General features: G+C 35.3%; 1 pseudogene; it reads left to right on the top strand.

Annotated features, from left to right (window-relative positions):
* Window positions 1–5,886: 5,886 nt before the first annotated feature.
* LOC137740519 (2-oxoglutarate-dependent dioxygenase 19-like) lies at window positions 5,887–7,394 on the top strand (annotated as a pseudogene).
* The last annotated feature ends 2,107 nt before the right edge of the window (window positions 7,395–9,501 follow it).

Below are 9,501 nucleotides of genomic sequence, written 5' to 3'. Positions count from 1 at the left end.
TTGACATAAACACACACACACACACACACACACACATATATATATGTGGTTTCTATATGTATTAAAAATTGTATTAACAATTGTTTCAATTCTGTGTGTTCAAATAGCATCCCATTTTTTCATTTTTCTCCAACGAATAAATTGTTTCTATTGACTTCTTAATATCGAATGCTCTAGTATCCACTTAGGGATGGCAAAATTACCCGTAGGCTTATAAATTAAAAGCGGTTCATTTCCGGTCTATAGTATTACCTATACTACGTAATAGTTTATAGAACATATTGAGGAGGTAGATTAATCAGTGAGGTTAGATGTTGGTTAAAATTACAGTGCCATTGTTCCGAGGGAAGATATATAATTTATGATCCCAAGATTCACGAGACAATCAGTTTGAAATCTCAAATTTTGGTAATGATCATGCACAGTATAGAGCCTCTCAGAGCCAAAGTAAAGCATGCAAATTGTGGATTTGCTTTAGAGTCTTCATATTTAACCCACTAAATTTTGAGTATAATTCCTGTCTCCTCTCCTCGTTGGGGTCGACATGAGAGGGGATCTAAGACTCGTCTCATGACTCCGAGTTCAGGATCGAGGGAAGAATCGACACAGGTTAGTTGAGGTTGTTGATGTCGTTAGTAGTGGATATAGGGTTGAGCCATAGATGGTAGGTAATGAATGTAGAAGAAATTAAGAACATATTATGATTTTATAATGATATGAAATATACAAAATTGATGAGGGGAGTAGTCTGGGGGTCTTGGTGTCGGCGAGGAGCTGGTGATGGTGGAGAGAGTAGTTTTTTCTTAGTTTTTTATTTAACCTTCAAAAATTAAATTTTTAAAACATTGGCATACTATAATATATTGTTTAATTAGATTTGTATATTTAGCAATGACATGGCTATTAACGGACTCTAGACTTTCCACATTGTGTGATTTAACCAAACTTTTAACGAATGTGACGAAATGGGAAAAATTAGACACAAAGTTAATTTTTATGAGGTTATTAAAGGAAACATTTTAAGTAACATAGAGTAAAATGAGACTAAATTTAAGTTTCGAAAGGTGTTAATCTATGGTGTAAATCAGCCTTTCTAATATTTACGTTTGTGTCTTATATTATCTTATGATATTATGAATAACATATTGTCCAAATTAAAAACATGGAGAGGTAATGAGCATTACCTGCTTCCTTTTGTCTTTTGCTATTAATTATACAGTAAAACTTCTCTAAAATAATACTCTATAATAGAATAAGAAAGTATAAAAAATTTCGGTCCCAACTTAAGACCAGCTATGCATTGGAATAAGTTTTATATTGTAAGAAGTTATAATTTTTTTTCTCATCTTAAGGAACACTCACATCCACATAGGTATAATTGTCAATGAGTACAAAAATATGTAAGAAATGAAATACTCGACGTCCAAGGAATTTTGTTTAGGAAATGCAACATTTGTTAAGGATAATTAAGTCAATGAATAATATTTCATTAGTGTATTAAAATAAACTCTATATTGTAATAGGTTTTCATTTGTCTTGGTCTTATCTTAATCAAATATTTCCAAACGATCTCTTTATTAGACCAACTCCAATGGTGGGCTAAAAGCTAAATTACCACCCAAAATTTCCCCCCAAACCCACTCCAACCCAAGGGGAAATTTTGGGCTAAATGCTAAACCAATGTCAAATTCCCCCCAAAATTTAGCCCAGAAATCGGGGTAGACTCTACCCAATATTTATCGGAATTTAAATTTTTTTAGATTAAAATGTTCATAAAATTAATTTACAATAGTCTACATATTTATTTAAAAAAAAAATTTAATTTAACAAAAAAATAGCCTAAGTTCATTTTTTAATAATCCCGAGCTAAAATTTTAGGTTAGAACGGTTGGAGCATAAAAACTGTTTCTGGGCTAAAAGCTAAATTTTCTGGGCTAAAAAATTTAGCTTTTAGCCCAACCATTGGAGATAATCTTAGTTAACAAAATTTGCCACTAATGTTATTATGACTGGGTAAAAGCATCAATAGTCACCAAGGAGTATGTAACCAACTATTTAATCGTCAGTGCATTGCGACTAAAGCATATAGTCTTTTATTGGTGACGAAAAGGGCAACAAAACTAAAACAAAAAACTTATGACCAGCTTGATTAACTGGTTGGAAGAAGATTGTCGAAAGAGTTAGAAGGCTTAGGCATGATACGATGGCATGAATTTGGAGAAAGCCACTTGCTTTGCACCTTTTTCATGGATGACTTTGTTAACTGAGTCAAAGAAGATTATCAAAGGAGGTAGATATTAAGGTAGATACTGAAATAGATAAGCAAGCTATTAGTTAGCTAAAACTGTAAACCTTTAGCTGTGGTTATTGTGTAATTAGTTGTAGGAGCTAAGGGCATTAAGGGGATTAATGCATCAATCCTTTAGCTATATATACTCTCTTGTACTGATGTAATTATTCAAGAAAAGTAAATATCATTTTACAGAGAGATTTTTCTGATTCTATATGGTATCACGTTGCCAACCGCCTCATGGCTCTCGTTCACCCACCGCCTCGATCCTCTTCCGCTCACTGTCTCGATCGATTTCTTGATTGATTTCTTTTGATTTCTCCCGATTTCTTGATCAATCTGATTTCTCCCGATTTCTTGATCAATCTCTACCTTTGATCTGTAATTTCTGTCTCGATTCATCATGGCATCCCCATCTGAACCATCATCTCCGATGGATTCACCATCATTACCAAACCCTAATCTCTCTGGCATTTGTCCCTCTCCAAATTCGTATATGTCTCTTACGATTCAGAACATTGGAAGTATGGTACCTATCAAGCTCAAGCGCACCAACTACCTCCCATGGCGTGCCTTGTTTGCTCCCATTCTTCGTCATTACAAGCTCCTCAGTTTTATCGATGGTACTGAGCCCTATCCGGCTTCTCTTCTCCCTGATCGATCTGTGAATCCAGTATTTAAGCAGTGGTTTGAGAAAGATCAAAATCTGTTAATCTGGTTGAATTCGACCCTCTCTGAAGATCTCATTCCTTTCATGGTTGGAGTATCTACATCTTGAGAGCTATGGCAGAAGCTTGAACAATGTTTTGGTGGAGTATCTGATGCTCATGTTCATAAACTTCGCTCTCGTCTTCAATCTATTTAGAAAGGTCATCAATCGATCTCAGAATATCTGCAACAAATCAAGGAAATTTCTGATTCTCTCACTGCTGTTGGTGCCCCTATCTCCGATCAAGACCTAATTTCCGCGACACTTCATGGCTTACCAGATGAATTTGAGTCGTTCCTTGACTCAATCATGCTTCGGTTGTCTTCTACTTCTCTTGATGAATTACACGGCCTGCTGCTTACTAAAGAATTATCCATGGCTCGTCGTAAGCAAACTGGTTCTTCTTCTGTCACTGAGCCATTTCAGGCATTCTCTGCTCACTTTCAGGCATTCTCTGCTCACTCTCAGGCACCATTGCTGCCTACGCCTGCATATTCTTCACCACTTCAATCTTTCTTCCGTTACAACTCTAATCGTGGGAGACAGAATTGTACATTTAATAGAGGCAATCATAATCGCCATACCAATCGTGGCTCTTTCAATGGTAATCATCGTGGTTCTCAAAATCATCCTCAAGGCTGCCAATCAAATTATCAAGGCTTTTCATTCTTTTCAAGCACCAAGAATCCATGTCAAATTTGTGGTTCCACTAGCCATGAAGCTATTGACTGTTTTGATAGGATGAATCTTGACATCTTTGGAAGAGTACCACCAGCCAAGCTTGCTGCCTTATGTGCTCATTATTCTTCCAAACCCTCTCCCTTTTGGCTACTGGACTCTGGAGCTACATCACATATTACCAATGATATTGCCAATCTTTCTGTCTCCTCTCCCTACACCGGTGAAGACAAAGTCTATATTGGAGATGGTAAAGGTTTGTTTATTAAAAATATTGGTTCCTCATATTTACATACTCCTTATACTGATTTTAAGTTGAGTAATGTACTACATGTTCCACATATGAAGCACAATTTACTATATGCGTATCAATTTCTCAAAAATAATGATTGTTCTGTGACTCTTGACCCTGATGGATCTACTGTAAAGGATCATGTTTTGGGGAAGACGCTTTTGCGGGGCCAAGTTAAAGATGGGTTTTATCCTTTGCAAGGTTTCAATAGCATTGTCATTTCATCCCCATCAGCTTTCATTAGTGTCAAAGCACCTGTGAAGATTTGGCATCGCAGATTGGGTCATCCATCTTCTTCACTGTTTCGAAAGGTTCTATCCAGAAATAATCTTGCTGTACAAGGCAAGACCACTGTTGATTTCTTTGGTTCATATTGTGCTCTTGCTAAAAACCATAAACTTCCATTTGGATGTGCAAGTTCTACTACAAATCACAGTCTTCAACTGCTTCATTGTGATCTTTGGGGTCCTACGTATGTTCTCTCACCTAGTGGTTTTAAGTATTATATGTTGTTAGTCGATGACTACAGTCACTATAGTTGTTTGTTTCCTTTAAAGGCCAAATCTGATGCCTATTCTACTTTTGTTGTATTCAAAAAGTATGTAGATACCTTACTTGGCAATAAAATCAAAGTTGTACACTCCGATTCAGGGGGTGAATTCACTAGCACTCTATTTCAGTCTTTTCTTCGTTCTCATGGTATTGTACACCAATTAAGTTGTCCTTATACCCCTGAACAGAATGGTTGCGCAGAAAGGAAGCATCGACATATTGTGGAAACTGCTCGAACTTTACTTGTTGCATCTAATGTACCTCATCTTTATTGGGTAGAGGCCTTCTCCACAACTGTGTATCTTATCAATAGGTTGCCAATATCTGGACTATCTCAATCTCCTTGGGAACTCCTTTTTAAAAAACCCCCAAATTACTCCAGATTGAAGGTATTTGGCTGCCGTTGTTTCCCATGGCTTAAGCCTTATGTTCAATCCAAGTTGGATCCTAAAAGCAAAAGTTGTATTTTTTTTGGGGTATAGTGTACAACAACAAAGGCACCTGACGATTGTGTACACATAATATAATCGTTTTGTTGAATACATGGATAATTTTATTTGGGAGGAGATGTGGGTTAAATCTTCAAGTTTAGCGATTACATCAGTACAAAAGTGGAACTCACTGTTGCCATGTCATCACTTAACGGCATACTCAACAGAAATTTGAGTTTTGTTCAATTCTTTATGTATGACATTGAAATGAAGTAATAGTAAATATATGAGATTGAAATAGTTTAAAAATGTATGAGGTTGCAATTGCACATAAACCTGAATGTGCAAAATGTAATTTACCCTTAATTTTTTTTCACATGAGTTATAATTGGAGGGTTACAATCATCTTTTTATGTAATTTTAGTTGACAAAAGGGTTTTCTATTAATTATTATAGACATATGTACAAGATCAAACGTACTAAAATTAAAATAAGCATAGCAATAAACAATGTGTACAAAATTAAATGTAATAAAACTGAAAATAAACATACCATTCAACTATGTGTACAACAACAAAGGCAGCCAACGATAGTATACACATAATATGTTTTACTAAATAATACTGTGTCAAAGACTAAGAAAAGTTAAAATAAAAAAAAAATAAAAAAAAAACTAAAAAAAGAATAATAATTTGACCAAAAAAAAGTTGACCGAAGAAAATTCTATTAAGTGAATAGATTTTATTGTTCTGTTGAATACATGGATAATTTTATGTAGGGTGTAAATCTTCATTCACCAAGTGAAGATACGCACTAGCTTCTCGATGCTCTATAAAAAGAAAGCATTTCTTTCATTAAGAACTCATCTCAACTCAACATTTTCTCCCTTAGCTTGTAACTAATTTCTTTGATCTTAGTTTTTGAGTTTTGAGCTATGGATGCAGTAGCTACTCAAACAACCATGGAGACCACAAAGGTAACAAGCATCAAATCGCTTGCTGAATCCCATGCTTTCAGCTCTCTTCCTTCTGCATATATGTTCAATGGAGACCCCCATAATGAAGCAGATCCTAATGATCCTGAACTCACAATTCCTGTAGTTGATGATATGTCTCTTCTCACATCGGGGTCTCCTGATCAACGGTCCAAAATCATCCATGACCTCGTCAAAATTTGCCAAGAATGGGGATACTTCATTGTAAGCATAAAACCATATATTAATTATTATTTCAGGAGTTACGCTATTAGATACATATAAAACTAACATACTTGCTAATGAAATCACACACTTACTGAGAGAGTGTACCCAACATTTTTGTTTATTTTTGGTACAATGAAATATTAACACTAAGGCATAGATTGTAGGCTAAGCCACACAACGGTTCGTCCATAATAATTTGAAATCTAACTTGTCATCTACTTGAGTTGAGCGAAAGACTTATCACATAAGAGAAATAAAACACCACGAGACCTTAGTGTTAAGTGGCACCCTAAGTTAACCCTAAAGCATTATTGTTACTTCAGTATATGAAGCATTATTGTTATTTACTTGTATGTCCGTAGGTACGTAGTAATTAGTTTTCTATACATAAAACTAATACTTAACTAATCATCATGGTTTGCTGGCCATTAACCACGAAGTGCCACCGACCTTAATGAAGGCGATGATCGATGCATGCCATGGATTTTTCACTCTCCCAGACGAAGAAAGGGAGGAGTTCAAATCTAGTGACGATTTGCTAGAGATGTTCAATTGCGGGACAAGTTATAATCATGACTTGGATAAATTCCTTATGTGGAGGGATTTTTTAAAGGCCAGAGTACATCCTGAGTTTTATGCCCTAAGCAAACCGGCTGGCTTCAGTGAGGTCTCATTGAAGTTTAGCCTGAAAACAAGACAAGTAGAATTGGAGATAGCAAGAGCAATCGCAGAAAGCTTGGGATTGGATCATACATCATGCCATGAACACGGATCGTGGATTTGAAATCCTCGCCGCAAACTATTATCCGCCTTGCCCGCAGCCAGAAAGCGCAATCGGCCTTCCCCGTCATACTGATTCTGGCCTGTTCACTCTCCTAATCCAGAACGAGATGAATGGCCTCGAGGTCGAACACAACGGAAAGTGGGTCACTATTGATGTCCCTCCCAACTGTTTCTTTGTTAACCTTGCAGACCAAATGCACATTCTAACTAACGGCAAGTACTAGAGCGTGATCCATCGGGCCACCTAGAACAACAAAGCTACAAGGATCTCTGTTGCCTTTTCGCATGGACCATCTGCGGACACAGTTATAGCACCGGCGCCGGAGTTGCTTGAAAAACACGGCCAAGCTCCCAAATACATTGGAATGAACTATATAGAATACATGAAAATTCAACTGAGCTGCAAGAGCTACCAGAAGTCAACCTTAGATCACATACGATACGAGCATGCAGGCTGATTAGTTGAAAAGCTTTTATGGAGAAGAACTAAAAACTAAAAACTTTCGTTTTCGTTTTCGTTTTAGTTTTATGGAGAAGAACTAAAAACTAAAAACCGACACCATGAATTATTAAGATGCAACTGTCGTTTTCGTTTATTACGTAAAATAAAACTAAAAACTAAAAAACCTAAAATTCTAACAAGTTGTCATGTGTTGAAGAAATAAAATAGGAATCATTTGGTGTTGTGTTTATTTCCTGCCTTTAGGAGGAAGTAATATTTAGATTCCCTTGTCCTTGTGGTTTTAGGTTTGCTTGTATAATTATGATTGATTTTATTTCATGTTTTTGAGTTATCCTTGTATCTTAATTTTCTATAATTTTCTTTTTATGGAGAAGAATAAAAATTGCGAGTGTGTGTGAGATTATAAAAAACTTATAAATTTTTTTTTTTTTATAAATAATTTACCCACTTTTTAAGATAATTTACCGCTCTTCGATGTTCGCATTTGTGCATCATTGACTTTTTTTTGCGCTTAATCTTATTATTGAAAAAAAAAAAAAAAAAAATCTTACATATGGATCGGATTTGTGGCAACGTAAGAAAGACGCTAGTTTTAACACAAGTCTTAAACCATTAGATTTATACACTATGAATTGTTGAGATATAATATGATATTCCACTTTATTTTTAATATTTAAATAAGGGTTAAGTCTAGATAACTACCTAACTTGTTAGGGTTAATTCCGAATTATTCCTAACTTTTTAGAACTTTTCAAATAACTACCTAACGCTTTGAAAAGTGGACATTTGTTAAGTTCAGTCGCGTTAAGCGATGATGTGCACAATTATTAAAGCAGGTTTTTACTCTCAAGTCATCTTGGAGTTTTGAATTTCCAAATGAACACATCTTAACTAAGCAAATTTACGGCTTAACTTGACTAAAAAGCTCTAAAGACTACGATTAGTAGGGACCAACTTTAGTATTTGTCCACCTGATCATTAATGCTAGAAAAATCTTTACTTAATGTTGGTAAAGTCATCACTTAACACTGGTAACCTAACGGATATCTAATTTATAAAACGTTAGGCAGATATTAGAACCTATTAAAAGGTTGAGACTAATTTAAAATCACTCTAAAAAGTTAGGTAGTTATTCGTACTTATCCTTTTGAATAAGTATGCATTAGAAGCAAAACGTTTGAATTAAGATTTGGTATTTTGTTTTTCATTGATTCTCTCTCAATCTCTTTCTTCTCCCCGTAATTTTCGTTTGTCTACATATCTTACACTCTAACATTCTTCCTCGTAGTCATGCATGAATTTTTTATTAAGATGGGCTGCGATAAAAGATTATTCGTATGTTGCATATCTTCATCCACATTTTGTATGAAGATATGCATGCACCAGCTTCTCACTCAGTGCTCTATAAAAAGGAAGCAATGGATGCAGTGGCCACTCAAACAACGATGGAGACCTCGAAAGTTACAAGCATCAAATCGCTTTCTGAATCCCCCGCTTGCCCAATTCCTTCTGCATATGTGTTCAACAAAGACCCCATTAATGACGAAGCAGATCCTACTACAAAAAAAAATCAGGCTTTCAGTCACAACGAAGACTGTGACTACAAGTATAAAATGTTGTGAGTAAAACATTTAGTCACGAAAAACTTTTGTAACTAGGTTGTGATTGAAAACCCCATAACTCATTGAAAACCCCGAATCTTCACTTTTAATCACAATCACTCTTCACGACTAAAAATTTTAGTAACAGCAATCCTTAGTGACTAATAAGCATTTTAGTCACAACCAGTCCACTTGATTGAAAATCTTAGTAACAACCTTCTATAACTGAAGCTCTATTAGTCACGATATCAGTTATAACTAAAACGTGGATAATAACAACTAACAACTAACGATTATGACTGAAAGTTTAAAAGTAACGACTTTATCATGACTAATATCTCACTCAAACATGTTTTGCATGACCAATATTTAGAAATATCAGTGAATACCATTAAATAAACAAGGCCAACCTCCCAAATACATTGGAATAACCTATATAGAATATCTGCAACTTCAACTAAGCAGCAAGAGCTACCCGAAGTCACCCATAATTAGATCACT

This window comes from Pyrus communis, chromosome 7, assembly GCF_963583255.1.
Source record: "Pyrus communis chromosome 7, drPyrComm1.1, whole genome shotgun sequence".
NCBI classification, from domain to species: domain Eukaryota; kingdom Viridiplantae; phylum Streptophyta; class Magnoliopsida; order Rosales; family Rosaceae; genus Pyrus; species Pyrus communis.
Note: the sequence above shows the minus strand (reverse complement) of the source record. Positions and strands in the feature narration are given on the sequence as shown.